This window comes from Python bivittatus, unplaced genomic scaffold, assembly GCF_059951505.1.
Source record: "Python bivittatus isolate LINGU-HERP-01145 unplaced genomic scaffold, Pbiv_v1 ctg000480_np1212, whole genome shotgun sequence".
Classification (NCBI taxonomy): Eukaryota; Metazoa; Chordata; class Lepidosauria; order Squamata; family Pythonidae; genus Python; species Python bivittatus.
In genome coordinates, this window is record NW_028277075.1 from 46,537,695 (window position 1) to 46,559,498 (window position 21,804).

The following is a 21,804-nucleotide window of genomic DNA, read 5'->3' on the forward strand; positions in this document are numbered from 1 at the left end:
CACAGATTAATCCCCAGATTTCTATTATGTAACAAGATTCAAATTTATAGAATTACAAATACTTCAATTTGTGGGTGTCTGTAAATAAAATAAGCCAAATATATCAGCCATAAACAATACCTCCTTGTTGGGCTTTGAGCTTAGTGGGCCAAACTGTTATCATAGCCAGGTGCCAACTGAGCATCTCTATGTCTTCACTTGTATCTTTGAAGAGAGAGAGAGCAAGAGAAGAAGAATGAAAGACAGAATGTTGATAGAAATCATTAACATAGAATTTAAATTCCAAGCTGCCCAGAGTTGCTTGGAAAAGTGAGATGGGTGGCTAATGAATTGTGTAAATAATAATAATAACAATAATAATATATAGCATAAAACCATATGACGTGGGCTTGAGCTGAATGTTTCAGCCTTACCCTGGAAATTGCAATGCAAATAAAGTAAAAGCATTGCAGAGTTGTACTTTCAACCAATTCAGCCTTTTTAGCGGGATACTATAGTCAACCATCTAAGAACTACCAAAAGGCCCAGGGAAGTCAATAGAGTCACTGTCCTCCCACCTATCTTGTCACAAAGTTCATCTCAGAAATTATTGTGGCAATTTCATTGGTATAACAGGCCTAAAGACTAAGACTTTGCAATACTATAGATTCAGTTCAGAAAATAAATGCAGTACCTGCCTGCAACTCATTAAAGCAGCTACATCTGTTTCTGGGTAACTGTACAAAAAAGATGAAGTTAATTTAATGAATCACAGCCAGGAGTTGCATTTGTGCCCCCAAATGTTCTGAATTAAAAGCAAAATATTGTACAACCCTACCTAAGATCAGTTGAAATTAATTAGAACGTCTATTTTATCCATGAAAGGTTGGATATTACTTGCCACTAGCACGTAGGTACTAAATTCTGCCTAGAGGTAATGAAGTGATGTGAGCAATTAATTCCCTTTAATACAACATGCTCTTTCTCCTGTAACTGCTGTTAAAATGTTGAGGGAGCTATTGAAATGTTTGGTTTCATTGACTAAAAAACCCCAAACAACAACAAAACAAACCCAAGATAGCTAACCAGTAATATGATGGCAGTTTTAAAAATGTCTATATTTTGCCCCAGACCAAGGCAACTTTCACCAATGTTAGTCCTCAGGTTCTACATACCCTCTCTTTCATGATTAGCAAGTTTCACTGTGTTATAATGTAATTATATTTAATTTTATGAGCAACAGAATATTCAGAAAATGGTGCAATGGTAAAAATCTAGTCTGAGTCTTTATGTAAATAAATCTATCATTCATTACAGGCATATGGCACCTGGATGTAGATTGAAATCTTCAATTTGCATGTTATCATAATTACTGTTGTATAATCATTTTGTCAGTTGAACCTATCTCTACTTTCAGCACTGAATAATGAATGCATTTGAGAAATTTCAAATAGCCATGCTACGTTACCTGAAAAATATATCTGAAACAAGCATACCTCCATTATTTTAGTCTGCATGTTCATCGTCAAGCAGTTAGCAAAATATAATCACTGTCATTATATTATGTTATAATGTAGCTTCATCTTTTTAATATCCCCATGTCAATATAATATATACATAATATATATATTCATTTGACTCTGTTAACATATTTTTCAATAAGGGAAACACACACAGCAATCTGCATGCTCCATGCAGGGTTTATTTAAGATGTTAACATTTAATTTACACTGTTATAACCTTGACTGGCAATTTCTATGATTCCAGAATGTAAAATATCCTGCTTGAAGCTATTTAGTCCTTTTGTAGATGCAAATAAAGAAAGAGAGAGTCCTTTTGTTTTACTCTCTTAATGGGGGGGGAAGCTGTGTTATTTTCCTGTTTGTTCTTTGTTTCTCAGAAGAAGAATAGGCAGTTTCTCACACTTGAACCTTACTAAGAAGCTGGTGAAAATATGTTTAATCCATTAACCCTTCTAAAGCAATAAGACCTTTACCTTGTGCATACAGTATGTGGGTGCCTTCAAGTCAGTGTTGACTCCTGGTGACTGTCTGGACAAGTCCCTGCAGGGTTTTTTTTGGCAAGACTTCGAAAGTGGCTTGCCCTTGCCTCCTTCCTAGGGTGAAGAGGGTGTGACTGGCCCAAGGTCACCCAGCTGCCTTCATGCCTAAGGCAGGACTAGCACTCACCCTCTCCTGGTTTCTAACCTGGTGCCTTAAACCACTTCACCAAACTAGTTCTCTTTTGCCTTGTTAGTAGTACATAATTTAATTTATAATTATGATCTTACCAGAGATGCTGGGAATCTGTTCAACTCAATGGATACTTCCCCTTATACCTCCATCCCTACCCAGAATATTTTGGACACATTTTGCAAAGAGATATACTGTTTTCTTTAACAAGGTTCTGAATCACAATATACCATATATAACAGTCTTAACCGGACATCACATTCTTCATTCAAACCTGTATCTCCTCCACATTTTGATCACATCCACAGCCATAGGGGAATTATGTACATGCAAGTTGCTAGTACTTCCACAGTTTCAACAATAACATTCTCAACCAATTTTGTCCAGACTACTTATAGACAATCACAAATGTGTAGCTTTTGCACTAAGTCTGGAATTTTTGAAATATTCACCTCATTCCTCTTAGATGGAAATATATATGGCAGCAACACTCCTTTATTTAGAAGAATCTTGCTTTTTAAAGTAGATCTCTTTCCATTGCTGTGATTCTCATAGATATCAGGAAAAAATATAAAAATATTGAGCTAAAAACAGAAAAAGAATTAAAAGGTATCCTGACTGACAGGACACTGCCTCTTTTTCATGGCCCAACTGTCCTTTGTGTACTTGACAGTATTTATAGGGAATTGCAACTTTCCACCAGAAGTTTGAACGATTCTTTAGCTCTAACAATGAACAGCAGAATCCTCCAGACCTTTCTCCTAGGTTGCATTTCTATTTCAGAAAAGTAAGTACCCAAAAGGCACAGAGTGGCCCTGAAATGTCGCTTCAAAGTTCTCCATCCAATTAATAGTCAAAGAAATTGGGTGGATAATTTATCTGAATTTCTCCAGGAATAGGAGGAATTTTCCAGCAGTTTCTCCTGAACAGGATAACTCCCCTTAGTACTGCAGCTGAAAGCAATTATGCCACGATGACTTCCTTTGGAACATAAAGGAAAAGATAGAAGGCCAAAAGGCTGCAGATAACTGACAAGATGGTTGCACTATGAAAGAAATGCCATCCACACACATTCCTCGGCCATCTCCCAAAAAAGGCAAGAATGCCGCATTCCACCTAAGATAATGTCATCTTTGAATTGAATTTTCATGTTCCATGTGTTTTAGCAAAAATCAATAGGATAAACATCAGAATCATATCTCTGCTCAGAAGAAAAGCACATGGAAAATTTTCAGTGAATGTAAAGGTAAATGTAAATATCAAAACCTACAGATAGGGGCTCCTTTCTCAAAGTTTAGCACTCTGGCTAAAATATGCTTCTAAAATACTAAGTCTGCTACAGTGCTACCCTATGTACAGGAATACATCCAATAGAATATAGTTCTAAGGATGGGTAGGTCAAGGTCACAAGCCTAAAATATTGGGTTTATGATTTAATTTCTTTTGCCATCTAAAATACATTTGGAGAGTCTATATTTAGATTTAAACATTAGGATTATAGCCTGCTGTGTACCTAGTTTTCTGTCCTCAAAATTCCCCTTTTCAACTTCCTTCAGTTAGAGGCGAGCCATGAACTTTATTAATAAGGTATAATAGATTGCACTCATAACTGTGTAATATCTGAGGTGCAGTGACTAATGTCACCTGTTTTATTAAATTCACAATTTTCCCTACTGTTATTAAAAAAGGATGTGAGGCAAGTATTCAGATGGTGTCGTCTTTACATCTGCATAAGAGTCCTTGGTTCAGATACTATATGCATCTCAATGAATTAACTCCACCTCCAGAAGATGAAAATGGCATATCTAATGCAGGACACATTAAGTAGCAATTAACCCCAGGTGCTTGTTTATTAAGTTTTGTCCTTTCTCTGCATAAGCACAGAACTTGCTTTAAAAGATGTTGTCTTAAAAACAGTTTCACATAAGGAAATATTTGTTCTCACCATTCACAACATAATTTATTTTCATTAAGTCAGAGGCAGAATAATGCTTAAACTGATTCGATTTCTTAACAGGGTCTTCCCACCTTCATTCCTTTCAGCAGCATCTGTAGGATCCTGACACTTTGTGGTTGCATGTGACATCACAATGCACATAGAAAAGACATGGGGCTTGGATGATGATGATGATGATGATGATGATGATGATGATGATGATAATGAGAATGATGATGTGCTGCTTTCATTGGTCTGACCTCCCCACTGATTCCCCTGCAGACACCACTATCCTCTTTGTATTATTTGTAGTTAATGGAAAAACTGTTTTTCACTCCCACAGGGTAAGACAAAAGGATTCTTGATCAATTTAAACTCCAAGACCTGAAGTAGGATGAGAGGAAAAAACTTGCCTAGACTTGCCCTAGAGGTTTTCCTCAATTCTGCCATTGCTGGAAGTGGGAGGGACATTTTCTCTTGGGACAAAGGGAAAGAGATAAGAACTTGCTGAGGGATGTGAAAGAAAGTAGATGTCCTTGGAGGAAAAGAAGAAAGAACACCTGGAAAAGGGAGAAAGTGAGATTGGTGGAAAGAGGTAAACATGGAGACCAGAAACAGCCATACGGTCTTGGTGAGCTGTTTTCCAATGGAAGCAGAGAGCGAAGCAACAGTCAGATGGGAGGAACTGTGGTAGGGGAAAGGCTGTGTTCTCTGGGACTGGAAGTGAGGAAAGTTGACTCAGAGTTAAGGAAATCTTCAGAGCAGAGAATTAGGACTGCTTTATATGGAAATGGAGAGTCTAGGTGGACAGAATGAAGCCTGAGGCCTCTGGAAAGAGCAGAGTTTATCACTGGGATGAAGGTGGTGACCAACTGTGACCAATAATCTTCCTAAAGTTTTGATTTAAGGTTGCAAGCTAAAAGAAAGTTTTCCTTTTAAAATAAAACTTACTCTTAAACCTTATGTTTTGTTTTCATCTCCTCAAAAGGAAAGATGGCTGCTGTTCCCTAGCCACATAGCTCAAATGTGTTAGTACCAGGAGGTGATGCTACAGAGTGGATTTTCCATATCATCATCATCATCATCATCATGCCCAGATTATGGACAATTGTTAAACAGACTGTTAGAGCTCCATCTCTCTCACAAGCTAGGGTTAATGGGTGGTAGCAATGAAAATACTACCTAATCACAAGGTGTATAATGCACCCATTCAGGAAGGAGGCAGGGCTGAAAGGTGCAGGCAGTCCCTCCACCCCACCCCACCACCTCTACCAGCCAGCCATTCATTACAGAAGTATAAACAACACAATAACTAAAATATATTTGTCATTCTTTTTGCCATAAATGAAAAGATCCTCATCAGGGAGCTCCTCTAACCTCTAATAATATTGATTGGCCTTTTTCTACACCTTTTCTGGCTTTACAATGCCCTTTTTAAGCTGGTGTGATCAAGCATGGCCTCATCAATTTTTATAAAGGCATCATTATACTGGAAGTTCTATTTTTTAATTTATTCCCTACCTAATAATTCTGAACATGGAATTTGGTTTTTCCTAAAATATTTGACATTTGCACTGAGTTGTCCTCTGTGATTCCAATATCTCTTTTCTGGTTAATCAGTTCAGATCCCATGAACTTATATTCATTAAGGTATACTATAAATGTATATTTATGTATCCAATTAATAAACCTATGGCCATGCCAGCTGGAGCTTCAAGTCTTATAGTCCAATGACATCTGGTGGCTCTATAGGAGCCTCAGTCATTGTATCTAAGTTATCTCCCTCAAAGAGAAGAGGAACTTCAGAAATTCTGTTGTCCTGTTCCATGCAATCTAGAGGACCATCCACTTCCACTACTTCTTTAATTTTATATAATGTTGTCTCTTTTATTAAGCCCCTTCTGCAATGTGGGATATTCACAAGCAAGACATCAGCAGCTCCATGCTGCAGCCTAAGCACTTCTCTGTTAAGTGTTAATTCTTAGGCAACTGAGGCATCCCAAAGACCAGCTTCTACTGTAAATGGGTTGTTTCATACTTTCCAAGTGTTTTTTTTTAATTGTTTCATTACATTATAGAATGCAAAAAGTAGCCAAGTGCACTAGAATTTATACAATAGAAACTGGAGGCTATTAACACTATCATGATTAAGTAAATTAAACTTCTCAAATGTGTATCAATGTTAAATATGATTTCTGAGATGTAAATGGACAGTTATTTAAATTGTGCAGTTAATTCTGAGTACAATATTGATAAGTTGTAAAGTACACTGAATTATTGTATAATATAAAACAGTTTAGATCTTTGAGTTTAACACTAACGTTTCCACTATATTGTTATTTATTGTAATTTATCAATACTAAAAGAAAAAAGAAAAAGAAAAATGAGACCTGCTTGGAAAAAGTAGACAGGTATTTAGTCTCTAACTTCCTCTTCTCTGTACTCTGACTGATTTGCACTGTTTTAAAACATTTAAGCCCCCTTAAAAACCATACTATAAGTGTTTGTATTTCACTTGCTGTGTGGTGTATTGTGTATATGGAAACCATTCTTGCTTGAATTTATTTATTATTTATTTAGATTTCTAATTTGTCACCACCCATCTCACTGCAAAGAGACTCTGTATATGCTTTTAGTTTTGTCATTGCTGTGTATTCTCCAAGTTTTAGTTGGAGTTTATCCTTGCAGCCATGAGCACATATCTCAATAAATTATGGTGGTTTTTGTTAATGTATTCTAGTACTAGGTAGACTGTACCTAGTAAAAAATTGTTATTTCATGTCAAATTTGATTTCTAAAATTCTCTGAATGGTGCTATGTAAGTCTTTCCTTCTGGGTTTTTTTTTTTTTTTTAATGTGTCCACCATATGTCATAAAATGTTCCTTCTGTTTCATGGCATTTCCAATATTTATTACTATATGATATGTCCCTCTTGGAAATTATTGACAGAGTTGTATATCATCTGTAAAACATTTTATACCAGTTTTCTTTTAAGTTGCTATAAAATCTATAATTTTATAGATTTATTCCATAATTTATTCCATAATTCTTCTTATACAATTCTTCTTTTAAATTCTGTCATTTTTCTTAGTGTGCCTCTCTCATCCTTAAGATCAGATTTTATCCTCCCAACAATTTGTCAGTATATTCTAGCCTTCACTGAGTAATCCTTGCTGTATCTTTAATTTGTTAATGGAATCTGGTGGAATATATCTGCATAGATAATTAAATTTTTCTTACAGTAATTGTCTCCAACATGGAAAGTGTTTGAAGGAGAAGCTATTTCCAAGATTTCTTTTAGCTGCTACTTCTGCTTCAACTTTACCACAAACCTCAACAAATGTATCTGTTAAAAATTGATACACATGCATTCACTAGCACAAAGTAAGACTCCCTACTAAGGTTGCAATGCACTTTTTAAAACTTTATTTCTGAAGAAAGAGAAAAGACCTTTTATGACTTGAAAACTGAATTTAAAATCCCTAACAGAAAAATGGTACCCACGAAAAATTTTAATCCATTAATTGATTCATTCATTCAGGAGGTGAATGCGTGGTAGGCTGTGTGAAGCTTCAAAGGGACGTTAAAGGCATTCAATGTTTAAAAGGATGTTTGCTTTGACAAAGTTTTGGATGAAGTATGCCTCTCAAAGGTGCTCTCCAAAATGACAGTGGTCCCCTTATTTTTTAGATCTAAGCAAAGAAATATAGCTGCTTCAGTTCAGTTTGCTTCAGACTCCCTCTCGGTCTTCTTCCACAGAGCCTGTTCTATGAGAGAAAACTGAGAGAAACTTTTTATGGAGAGCATTGTAGAAGACTGAGAGGAGTTGCACTGCTGGTAAAGGAGTACCACAGGCTGAGCAGCTCCAGCAGCAGCTATGGACAATTCCACAGCTTATTTGTGAAGTACTAGCCTGAAGGCCCTTAGCCACATGGGTCCCCCAATCAGGGCTACTCCAACAAAGACAGCAGGAAATCCATAAGTACATTCTAAAGATGGCCAGCCTGATGGGTTATGTGTGAACTCACTGTATGTGAGCAGTCTCCAAAACTGGGCAGCGATGACAAAGATGGCAACATGTTACCACATATATCAGAGGCATTCACTCAAAAGCCCTAAAGCCCACAGGAGGAAAAATACATACTGGAGATAAGCAGCCTGAAGTCCCCCATGCTCCAGTGGTAAGGGGTGTTAAGTTCATTAAAGCCCCCTCAGCACCCAGTGACAAAGCTATCACCCATGCCACATCTTCTAACCTTGGAAGCCCTCAACACACTCACTGAGGTGACTTCAGGTAAATTTCTGTCAGTGTTCATATCAGCATAGCTGCCTCCCACATTGTCTCTGCATAGCCTTGGAGGATGCTGAAGGACTTCTAGGCTGGGCAGTTTTGAAGAATGATGCAAACAATCCCACCTGGGAGCAGTTTAACCAACACAGGGGAACAAGGCTGGAGAAGCCTTCTTCTGTAGCACTGGCCTGAAGTGCTTTGAAGCAATCCAAATTGCTTTATTGAAGCAAATCAGGTTACCTGCCAGGGCTCACTGAAGCAAATCTATGGTCACCTTGCACAGAGCTGCTAAACAGGATCCTAACAGGATCAGACTGGTATGCACTTGATTTCATTTAGGAGAAAAAGATAATAAAACAATCATGTATCCATATCTTTAGCTGTGAGCTAAATAAACTTCTTAATACTCAATCCTGTACATAAGCATCAGATGATGGACAATATATTTACATTTACAATGTTTCAGTGTTTCTTATGTAACTAAAATTTAATGAATATACATGATTGTTTGTATGGAACTCAGGTAACTGCAAATAGAAATGCTTTTAAGCACCTGCTAGAACTGAGCAAACTAGAGCTCCTTCATTTATCATGTTGTGAAAAACCATTCTGAACATGAAAATACTTTGTAATAGCAAATACAGCCGTTGCTCTTCAATAAAATAAGAGATAGATGTAACCATATTGGAGGGAGGGAGGGAATAGATAGGATGTAATGATCTGTCACTTTCGATTCCCAACGAAAGAAGATCTCCTTGAAGCCGATATGGGTTCAAAGAAAAGCTCGTTTATTGAGAAGTAGTGTACAGATCCAAAGCATTGCTATGACTAAGCCCGTGCGTACCAAAAAGTTACTTTTGCCCATTTCTCAGTGCACCCCCACCCTTGTCTATTAGCCCCTTACTCTCACAGTCCTCTCACAGTTGCACGTTGGTACGGCCTTGAGCATTCCTGAGAATCCGATAACAGCCCATCTGCTTCTAATGGCTATAACCGCTCACCTTCCCAGCATGGTGCCCCCCCCCTTTTTTTTCGGTAATGGCAGAGATGAAGCAAGCAAGCTAGTAAGTGGAGTAATTGATTGCGAGGATTCTGACATAGGAAAAGTAAGCATGTAATTCCTACAGCATATCATACAGAGATTTTTTTTTTCTTTCAGAGTTGAGCACTGATCCTATAAATTAAGATTTCAGCATATGATGAAGCAATTACTGTGAGATCCGTACGGTCTACTATTATCAGCACAGTGGGCATCATGAAAAAATGTTCCCTAAAAGGGAGCAAGTTGTCCAAATATTTTTTGTTGTTGTTGTTTTTAATGTAACAATGACGAGAAGCTGTAACCTATTTCTTTTTTAAAATATGAATGCTCAAATCCTCCAGATGCTGAGAAATGCTTATGAGCTGGACAAAATGTTCATTCAGTGCAATTCTGCATACCCTTTTCATTGGCACTTTTAACAATGGCAATCACAGGATTCTTGTAAATTTTAATTATTTAATTCCCCCCCCCCCCAGAGATAGCATTGTATATATGCTAAGAGGTGTTGTTATTATGCATATCCTCCTTTGAATATCTGGCCTTGGGCAATTCATTTTTTTTAAAGGCAAGTATTTAATATTTATATTTAGTTCCGTAGGAGTTTCTATTCCATTATAAGAGCCTCCTTCTGAATTAGATGAAGTCATTTCCTTCCATACGCTTTGGGGATGTTTGGGAACAGCTCCTCTTTCATTAGAGGTGGCTTAGAACCATTCTCTTCCATCTATCAAAGCGCAGCCTTGCAATAAGTACTGTCAGTCTAATGCACAAGCATCTTTCAGTAAACTTAACAGCCTCTTCATTAATCTTCCAACAGAACAAGAAAGAAAGAGATCGGGGTAGGCTCTTGTCACTTAATGTAAAGTTTCTTTCACTTAACTTTCATGAAAGGTGCCAAGAAAAGAGCAGTGTTTTGCATTTGTGTGTGCAGTATAGTGAACCTTGAGCCTCCCAACACCAATAAGTTTCTGTTGCAATAATATGAACCTAGATAGGCATCAGACCCCATTGCTCAAGCAAGACATCCAATTGTATCCATAGAGAATGGAGTGGTGACATTACACAGCATACTGCTTGTAGGCTTCACCCAGATCAATATTAGAACTAGAAAGCTCACAGGGAGAAACTCAAGGAAAAACTTCGGAAGAGCTGCTTTCATTCTGCATACTAGGAGGAGCTTTGGTAACAAAGGAAACCAGCTACTACACACTCTAGGATTCAAGCTCTTTTTTAAAGCAATCCCCAGAGTAAAAGCCTACATTTCTTTCTCCTACCTTTGCATTCTAATGGACTGAGAACCATTTGTTTCTGATGGGAGAAGTTGCTGGGAGCTGTAATGGACCAGTCTGATCTCAGGCTATCTGCTTTGAACCTTGCAATACTTTTGAATGTATTCAAATGGGACTTTTAAATAATTGGCAACAAGACTATACTTTTTTTTTTTCAGTTCCACACCAGAATTGTTTTCAACTAGATGAATTTTGTGCTTGATTTTTAGATGAATGGATTAATAAATTTAGTATTGGTGCAATAGCGATTTCAGAACGTGTCTCAAGAAAATTATCAGTTGTTCCAAGAAAGACTTGCCCTATTTTTATTTGATGGCATTTAAATATATATTTGTTTAAAACATCACTTTTTATAAAATAGGTACAACATATGCTTAAAGGATTTTTCCCCCTTTTAAATAGACATTCTGGCATTCTGATGCCTCTGCATGGAAAACACAGCAGAAATGCCCTACATGGTAGCTGACCTTCTTGGCCTTTGGGGGCAATGAGTGTCCAAGCTCCAAAGATTAAAAGGAAATTCTTGACAGGGTTTCCAGTGAGAAGACGATGAACCTGAGAATAAGGTTATTAGTGAGTTAAATGGGAAAATATTCAACATGTCATTGCCTAAGGTAATAACAAGCTTGCCATTATGCCAGAAGGTGGGCCTGTGGCTGTTTCTACCAGAGGGGGTGCTGCTTCATCTGGAAAAGAGGAAAGGAAAGAAAAGGCTGAAGAATCTGAAAATGGTGTGGGATTTGGATTATTGGGCTAAAATTATGAGTTAATCTGTATACATTTTTTTTTCAAGGAAAAAGGTAGTGATTCTGTGAATTTGTTTTTTGGGGAATACCTTTATGGTGTGTGTGTGTGTGTGTGTGTGTGTGAATTTATGTTTTGCATTGTGCATGTATGTGTGTGTGTTTATATTTTGTGTTGTGTGTGTGTATGTGTATGTATGTATGTGTGTTGTGTGTGTATATGGGGAAAAAAGAGTTAAGTACATTTTGAATATATATGCAAGAAAACCTATTTTAGAACTGTATAACATTTTTATAAGTGCTAAATAGGAGCATCATTTCTTTTATGCATTTCACACAGAATATTGATTCTAGAAACCAATATTGGGAGTGCTGTGAAAGACGAGGGGAATGTCAAGGTTTTCAGCTGAAACAACTACAACATCTGAAACATCAGGAGGAGGAGTTGGGTGTGAAAGGGAGGACAAGCCGAAAGCCATGTTACGTCCTAACAGTGCAAGCAGTAGAGCTTGCATCACCATCTCACAATGCCACACTTGTTATTTTGACAAAAGCATCACATGCTGCAGACATCTCAAAACAACACAATATTATTTCTAGTACTAAGGACAACCACGGTAAAATATACAATGATTCTGACTCAATAAATTAACATTTTTAATATTTTCCTTTGACTACAGAATACTGACTCCAGTGCAACAGGGAAAGAAATTAATCATTTTCATATAATAGAGCTCTTCCTAAGATTATGCATGATCGCGCTGCCTATTTAACTGCATCATTATCTCTCCAAGAAATAATAGATGCCATTAAATCTGTGAAACAGAAAACATTCCCAGTCCAGTAGGTTATCTTATTGAGTAGTATAAGAAATGAAATTGGGGTTTTTGTCCCAGTGATACTGAAGATGTATAATGAAAACATTTAAAGTAAGTTTTTCCAGCCTCCTTTAGAAAAGTTTACATAACTCTGATTCTGAAGGCCAATAAATATTGTGCTGCTTGTGCAAGTGATCCCAAAAATATGGACGGTGACTTTGACATATAGACTACAAAGATCCCACTCCCCAATCTGCTTTTATAAAAGGGAATCAAGCATCTGATAATATACTTTATGAAATGGTGTCTTGGCTATTCATTCAGAAAAATTGAAATAAGTGGTGATGGTCTCTTTGGGTGCAGAAAAGGCCTTTGATTTGGTCCAATGGACATGTCAAAGTTTTGCTTAAATATGGATATCTTTCCTTTTATCAATTGGATTAACATATGGTATTCCACATTCTTTGCTAGTGTTATACAAACAGAATTATCTCATCTATGAAGCTGTCTCATGAAAAATGTCAAGGAAGTCTTTTATTTCAGCTTAATTTGGTATTAGATGCATTGGCCTGCTTTATTAGGCAAGCAGAGATATTATGAGTCTAACATGGCTGGAATTAAATGCAAACTCTTAATGTTGATACATATTTTGATAACTATGTACTTTTTAAAACTAAAATATATTCATCTTGTGCAATAGTTGGTAATTTGTCAGGTTATTTAATTAATTGGAGCAAGTCCAAGATACTTAGTATACACTCAGATAGTCATATAAAAAAATGTAATAATTGGGATTTCAATTGTTTAAATTCTTTTAAGATATTTGGGAGTAGTTATTCCAAGGAAAGGTTGTTGTTGTTGTTTTCCATTTGTGGTGGTAAATGTATAATTTTTTTAAAATCTCAGATCAAAACCGATATCAGCAAATGGTTAAAAATACCACTGACCTTAGGGGATAAAATAAATGTTGCAAAAATGAATATTATTACAAAGTTGTTAGATTCAGTTAGTGCCAGATTCCCTGGCAGAAATTCCCAGATATTTGACTCAACACTACTTGGTTTGGCTGCTAGACTTGAACTTGGTTAGGGACTCTCAGACATGCAAACTGGCACAGCAAACAGGTTGTTGCACTCTTTCAAAGTGAGAATATAAATCTCTTCTCCACAACACTTGAAAAAATGCCACCTTTTCTTCCCATCAGGATTTAATGGACTGCTGTAGACTACAAATATTATTTGTGTAACTCCTCTGCCCTTTGAATCACTGGCTCTTGGCTTAGATTTCATACTATCCCCATCCCAGATTTCTGTCTCCTTCCCCATTCTCTGTCTGGAAAGACTGGGAACTCCCTTTTTTGATTCTGAACAACAGGAAGGGAGCTCTTTCTCCGTCATGTCCATTTTTTCTTTGGCTAGAGCTGGGGAGACTTCAGCCCTTTCAGAACCCATTCTATCTCTTGTGAGTGATGCAGTCTCTGTGTCCCTCTCTTCAGTCATAGCTCTGTCTCCACTTCCCTCTCTCTTAAGTGCCTTCCTCTTCAGTCTCTGGATCACTGGCATCGGCAGATACTTTAAGAGTAGCCATGCAATCTGGGTTTGTTGTTTGTTTTTTAATAATATTTTTTATTAAAGTTTACAGATAGATTAAAAAACTAATACAAAGAAAAATATAAAAAGAAAAAAAGAAAAAGTGCAGAGAAAAGAATTAAAAAGAAAAGAAAAAATAGTAAAGAAAAAATAAGAGATATATAAAAAAATTACTTCCCCCTTCATCAAGTAATAACTTATCACCTTCTCTAAAACTACCCTCCCAAAAAAAGATCTCTTCTTCCCATATCTCATCTCTTATCTATAAACAAATTTTAAAGCCTCATCACTCAGTCCTAGTCAGCAAAAGTCCATTAAGATGTACCAGAATTAAAAACCGCTATATTTTAACCTTAATCAAATAAACCAAGTTTATATCCCTTTCCTCTACTTTTAATACAGTAACTTATCAGTTTCTCTGAAGATACAATAAAAGATCTCTTCTTTCCATATCTTATCTCTTATCTATAAACAAATATGTAAAGCCTTGTTCGGTCATGGTCAAGAAAAATCCATTAAGAGCTACCAGAAAAAAACAACATATATATTTTAACCTTCATCAAATAAACCAACTTTGTATTCCTTTCTTTTGCTTTTAAGAATCTTGATTATTCCTTTAAATAGTGTCCCAAAAATTGATTTCTTATCCAAGTCAGACAATCTTAAAAGTAACTTCTGAGTGCATTGTTCCCAAATATCCTTGAATTCTTCCAAAGTTAGAATATTTTGCCCCATTCTGTATTAGTGGGTCTCTTATCCTTTAATTATAATCTTTAGTTCTTTCTGGTTCCCTCTAGTGTCCAATTTTCAAAACCCCATCTTATCATGTTTTTTTCCCCCCTAATCAACAACAGTTTCCTATAGGAAGATTTCTTACACTTAGTTTCAAAATCTCTCTCTCTCTCTCTCATCTGACAACCCACCAGAAGGATTTTTATAATTAATTTCAAAGTCTTATTTCCAATCTTTCCAGACCCTTAGACCATTTACAACTTTCCAAAATCAAGGTTCTAATCACCCTTTTGCTGTTTATTCCAAATTTAAAAAAAAAAAAAAAAGTCCTTAAATTTGCATGAAACTTCTTTTGACAAGGATTGAAGGAAACTCACCCAGTGTAATGAAACTTGCCTTTCTGAAGGTTCTTAATATCCAAAAAGCTATTAATAAGCAATATCCAGAAGTGATTAAGAAAGGAAGTATGCAAACCCGGTGTCCTTTTGAAGGCTTCGAACTGTGGCTTGGGCAGAGATGGCTTTCCCTTGGCTCCCAGAGTTCTAAACTGCCGGAAATCACTGTCTTATGGTCTCCTAGTGGGGAGCCAGTGTATGGAGCACTTGTGGGCTATCCCAGGTCTTCTCCTTGTCCAGAGAGGAATTCTCCAGCTCCTTGTTCTGCCATGGTCATTAGCTCCACTCTCAGCTGAGCCATCTTCAGTCTGCCATTGCTTCCCCTGGGTTTGTGAGGGGGTGGCAAATGTCTGGGTTGGTGAGGGGGTATCAAATGGAACTGGTGAAGGACATGAGGACATTTACTATAAACATTTACTGAATGTTTACAGAACATTCAGATTCTAGGTAGCTCTCCCAGCTAATTAAAAACTTAAGCTTCTCCTGTACTGAGAGTAAAAGTGTGTTTTACTTCAATTTTTTCCCTTCCTGCCACCAAAATGGGAAAGAGTGGCAGGATTAAGGTGCATAAGTGGCAGCAAAGAGGTCTTAGACCAGGAAGGAAATGTCTAAGACCAGGATGGAGACGTCTTAACCCTGGTCTAAGACCAGGAAGGAAAGGTATTTTGAATGCAGCCAGAAGCTGCAATCTTAAAGTGGCCAAAAGTCTACAGCAGTGTTGTCCAAACTTGGCCACTTTAAGATGAGTGGACTTCAAGTCCCAGAATTACCCAGCCAGCATGGCTGGCTGGGGAATTCTGGGAGTTGAAGTCCACTCATCTTAAAGTGGCCAGGTTTGGACAACACTGGTCTACAGGACTGATTTGTGCTATCATAAGGAATGCCCTCATACATTTGACATCCAGCTTTTTTGATGGCTGGTAGGCAGCCAGCAGGTAGAATTTCATGCCCAATAGTTAAAGTAGGCTTCTGCAAAAATGGCTGTGATATTTGGGCTCCTGTCAGAACTCAGATGACAAGGGCAACCATGGTACCAGAAAACTTGAATGAAGAGACAAGTTCATGGCTCTTCTCCTGAAGTGATGGAAGGAAAGGGAAGGAAATCAAATTGTCATGGCAAAATCTTGGCAGAAATTTCCAGATACTCAACTTGGTAGAGTCTGGCTTGAACTCAGCTAAAGGCTCCTAGACATCCAACATTGCTCGACTAGAGATGAATCTTTATGCATACTAGAGTGAAAAGTGGATAATTGTCCTCTGTTAAAGTGAATAAGCAGTTTAAACCTGTTGCCTTTTCTTCCTGCTCCATTTCAACAGACCTTTGCTGTGCACTTCATGGCCTTGAGTGGTTGTTGATTGTTTATGTTATAAATAATGGGACAGTTAGTTATGACTGAAGATTTAGGAGTACTGTTAAGAAAGGAACCATGTTACATACATGGGGGGCATTTTCTCCACTTTTCTTGACAACTTGTACAAATAAGCATGGGATGTTGGGGGTACTGTGAAATACTTTCTGAAAGTTCAATCATGCAAAATTTTTGCTTTGCATTTAGGAATACAGCTTTCCTTCAAACATCTCTTTATAAGGCTATTATTTCAGTCTGCAATGTGTAATGGATAAAACATGTTAAAGAAGGCCTTTTCCTTGAATGAAAAGAGTTAGTTTTTCTTAGTAAAACTTTGTTACTACACATCTCCTTTGGTATCACAAAAATATGCTATTGAATATCTAGTAATATATAAATGTGTTTAATTTGGTGATATACAACTATTTTATTGATTCATTGTTCAGAAAATGAATCAGCTAAAATACTATAATGATTTTTAAACTGATTTCATTAAAAAAAATGTTTCTCTTCAATGTTATTTGAAGCATATCAGCAACCTCTTTTTCCCAGGATATTACAGAGAAGAACAGTATTTATTTTATTTATTTTGTTAACCTATAAAAAGGATAACAGGTTTTTGTAGTAAAAAAAAGACATATAGCAATAGATACATTCAGAAATATAGGAATCGAGAGATGTTCATCAGTCCACTTCTTTATTCTTGGTGGTATTTAAATGACTGGAGCGTCTTGACTCCTCCTTTTGAACATGGTAACTTTTAAAATATAGGTGTGGTAAGAAGGCCAGCTAAAGGTATGCAGTCATGAATCACCTAGAGTATAAGGAATATCCTACCTCAAAGATGAATTCCAAGCAATGTTTTGCTCATATGATCCCATAAATATATTAGCATCCCCAATAAATCAACTCTAAAGTATAAAATACATTAACAATGACTTTTTGAGCTCTCAGTCAAGCACTGTTTGACATGTATGAACTCAGTATACACACTCTAAGAGCCTTTACCCATTAGCCCATAACCACTGTACCAACATGCCCAGCATGTCTATTGTGTCTCCATGTTGGTTTCATCTCATTCCCCAGCCTATGAGTGAATCACACTCAAGTCATCCTTTGCTGTACCAACATTAACATAACATTGTTCTTCTTACTCTGACACCAATCAAGGGTACCTTAACTTGTATCACATCTGTCACCCTTGGACAGAAGGTCCAGAAGTCAGTAGACTGCAGTGAATTGATACAGGCAAGAGAGACAGGATGGTGATTGGCAGTGGGGATAGCAACTGGTATCATCTTCTACTGACTCAAGGATGGGTGGATAGTACTTCAACTCAGCAGTAGGAAAAGGTCCTGAATCTGCTCTGGAAAGTTGTAAGTAGATCAACAATAGTGCAAAGGGTAAAGGAAAAAGGAAAAAAAAATCTACTTGAATTGCATGGAACCCAATGTAAAAAACAAATACATAAGATGGGCTTAAAAAGACACTGCTGTCCAGCAAATCTTTGATAACTGCTATGAAAATTCCTTCTATTTCAGTAAGTGGATGATTTGACCCAAACATTGCCTTCACTTTGAATTGGACCCATGATATAATTTTGAAGCCAAATTTGATACCTGATGATATTTGGGGCTGGGGAGGTGAGGAGAGAGAGAGATCCTTGAATCTAATAATTTCTAAATTTGGTGTGCATGCATACACAATGCTCAGTTGTGCAACCTAAATAACTTGCAAAACATGCAGGATGGAATTGTTTCTGCCTGTTTCCTGGGATTGGGGAACTTTTAGAGTAGGAATGGAAGTGTTTCATTTCTTTCATCAGGTCTTGTGCTCAGATTGCAGTTTATTGGCATGATCTTGGACTGGTGAGGGGCTGCTATGGCTTCAGGTTGTGTCTTACCCTGCTATAAAGAAACAAGTTAAAACAATTAAAAACTACCCAATAAAAAGCTAGGAACAGTCCCTGCCTTTCTTTGTCTATACATTAATCCTCAGAATATACAGTAGGAGATAAACAAAATGAGCTTGAACACTTAATACAGAATGGCAAATGTGATTTAATAAGTATAATGGAGTCATGGTGAGGTGAATCCCATGATTAAAATATGACAACTGAAGGATGCAATTTGTTCAGAAAGAATAGGAGCTATAGAAAAGGAGGAGGAGTTATGCTATGTGAAAAATATCCACACCTGCTCAGAAATGCAAGTAGATGAACTCAGTGATGTCATAAACAGCATCTGGGTTAAAACAAGTAAAGGAACAAATAAAAGCTATTATCATTATTGCTTACCCAACCATCAATGCTCATTAGACTGCACATGACACTAACATTTTATTTTATTTATTTTATTTACATGATTTATATGGCTGCCCATCTCACACTAATCGGATGAGGTTATGAATACCCTAGAAGACAAAAATAAAATCTAACATAATATTGGTAGATTAGAGAAATAGACTAAAGACTTATAGAATGGGGATACTTGATAGTCCTAATGAAAAACATCTCAGAACAGCTGAATATAGCTGAAAAATAGACAAATACAGCCCTCTTTGCATATTGTTTCCAGTTCTAGACTCCATATTTTAAGAAGAATTCAGACAAATGGAAACACGGTAATGAGAATATTTGAAGGTCTAAAAACCAAGTCCTGTGAAGAGTGATTTGAGAAAGTGGCAATGTTCAGCCTTGAGAAGAGAAGACCAAGGAGATTATGGCAGCAGTTTTCAAATATCTGAAAATACATCAGCCAAAAGAAAATCAGAACCTGCTTTCTATTGTTCCAAACTGTAAGGCTAAAATAATGGATTTAAATTTCAGGAAGGCAGTTTCTGAATCAAAGTCAGACAGTCGAACAAATTGCTCAGAGAGTGGTCATTTCCTCTTCACAGGATGCATTCAAGAAAAGGCTAAGCAGCTGTCAATCACAGATGCTTTAACTGGGAGTCAGGCATGGAACTCAGTGTCCTAAATGGCCTGTTCAATAGTATGATTCTCTTATTCTAGATTATTTGAAGTTTGTATCCTGTAATGTCCTTCTACCACTGGAATGGAGAGACGTTGATAATTTTGTAAACTGCGTGCAGTATCCTTTAGGGTGCTATGGGTTGCAATGGATATACTAACGATGTAAAGTAGAGGCATCCTGAAAATACCTCCTTCTTTTTTTCTACAAGTTCTCATTCAGTTGAAAGAAACAATATTTATGGTTGATATTTCATTCAGAGGGGAAGAAAGTGTTGATGAAATTCTTATGAGTAAAGTTGGTGTCCTGATTTCATTATAAGGAATGAAAGGATGTTGGGCTGTTTAAATATCCTCTTTTTCATTGTACAATCCCTTTAGTGGGGTGCAGACTCCCTGGTTTCCCAAACTTCAGTTAAATCCCAAGGGAACACATTCTGGGAAAAATTATCTCAGAAAGCTTTCTCAGATCAGGAGGTATGGACAATAGCTGAGACTTCAGAATAATAGGCAGAGATGTTGGGGGGGGGGACATCACCAGCAGTAGACCCTCCACCACTTCCCACAATGAAAAAAAGCTCATTTTTTTAAAAAGATGCAGTGTGCTCTTTTCATTCCAGCAATAGTCAAAGAGCAGCTGTGAACATGACCCTTGATTATTTATTTATTTATTTATTTGGCCATGCACTGCCACACTCTCCCCCCCCCCGCCCCCGCCCAAATGGTGAAGCCCTGAAAAACCACCCATTCACAGTGATTTTTCATTATCTGGTCATTTTAGTACCCTGAAACACACTCTTGGTTTATAGAAGACACTGACATTCACCTGGATTGACTAGAATTTGGGGCTAATTTTGAGCACAAATTTCTCTGAAAACTGAGAGATATGCTAAGACTCCATGACAGAGAAGTGAATGCGGAAAGCAAGTTTTAAAATAAAATACATGTATTTAAAAATGCTATATTAAGAATTATCACATATATAATAAAAGTGGAGATGAAGCTTAAAAAGGCCTGGAAGGAGTTCATTGGCTAATGGACTAAGATTCTCCATTTAAAGCCAACATATTTTTAAGGCTAACTCTTGAACTAATTAGCAGCAATACAGTTTTTACAGATTCCCAGTTGATATCTTAAGAAGGTACATATACTACATAGGTAGTGTGATAATAAGACTGACTGTGTCTCAGAGAGGAAATTCATACTTCTCTATGTCAGGCAGAATATTCTCAACTGAAGCATGGTTTGGCTTGGTGGTACATACCAAAAGAGCATCTTCCAACCCTTTCCCTTCGGTAAAGATTTTGCCTTCTAAAAATTTTAGCCTGGGGTGAGACCCGAGGTGGTAGAGAAGAGAAGCTTTGTGCTCACCTGAGCTTCTGATAAAAGAAAAAAACATCTATATATTATACCTATCTTGTGGCCCTGCACTGGTTACCAAAAGTTTTCCTAGCACAATTCAAAATGCTAGTTTTGATTAATCAAGCTCTAAATGTCTCTGAATGAAAAACTCTCCAGGCCCAAAGTACTTCAAACATAGTCAACCTGCCTGAGGAAATTGTCCTAAGAGAAGCTGCTTATGGTACTCCAATTTCAAGAGGTGAATGGGGTTGAAGCCAGAAAATGCTCTTTTCCTATCATGGCTCCTCTACTCCATAACAGCCTCCTTTTAGAAACCAAGCTGCTCCCTTTGACTGTGACCTTCCAGAAGACAGTGAAGATGGAATTCATTTGGAAGACTTCAGGGAATGATTGTGCATCGTCTGGACCTGGATTTGTCAATTATTATTGTATATTGTAATTGCCATTTTTGTAATTGCTTATGAGATTGTACTCATAAGCCACTCACTCAGACTGGAGTCAGGCTGTGCCTAAACTGAATAAATTAAATTAAATTAAATTAAATTAAATTAAAATTAAATTTGTTTTTGTACTCATTTTATTATATTATTGCTTATGAGCTTGTAATTTATTTTGTTATTATTGAGGTTAAGGGATATATTTATTTTATGTTGAATATCTTACATTGTTCTATGTTGTTGTAAGCTTCTGTGAGTCTAGCAGTGATTCTCAACCTTTTTGAAGCTGCCGCCTCCCTAAGGAGCAGAAAATTTTTCAACGCCACCCTTTGTGAAAATCCTGTAATTTAGGGTTTGGGGGGGGGGGGGAGAGTTACTGAATTATAAAAGGCAAAAATTTTAAGTAATTTTTTTCAGTAGACTTACACACCAAATTTGTTCGATTTAACTCGATACTTTTGCCCTGGAAGGTAATTGCATTCCTTTTATTAAAATTAAAATGACTAATGCAAAAAAAATGCTTAAATGCTCTTTTATGTAAATATGTTTATTTCAAAATGCTGTAAATATGTTTATTTTTTTGATGGTCGTTTTTTAATTTTTTAAATTTTTTATTTTATTTTATTTTTTTGCAAATGGTTTTTTTATGTTTAAAAATTCTTTATTCTTAATTAGATA

General features: G+C 36.8%; 1 protein-coding gene and 1 pseudogene across 1 annotated transcript in view; both read left to right on the forward strand.

Moving 5' to 3' along the window:
* Window positions 1-11,487, forward strand: part of LOC148214972 (large ribosomal subunit protein P2-like) — a 128,159-nt pseudogene extending 116,672 nt beyond the window's left edge.
* The window catches only part of LUZP2 (leucine zipper protein 2), a 368,157-nt gene that overhangs the window by 157,022 nt on the left and 189,331 nt on the right, over window positions 1-21,804 (forward strand). The gene's annotated exons all lie outside the window — the stretch shown is intronic.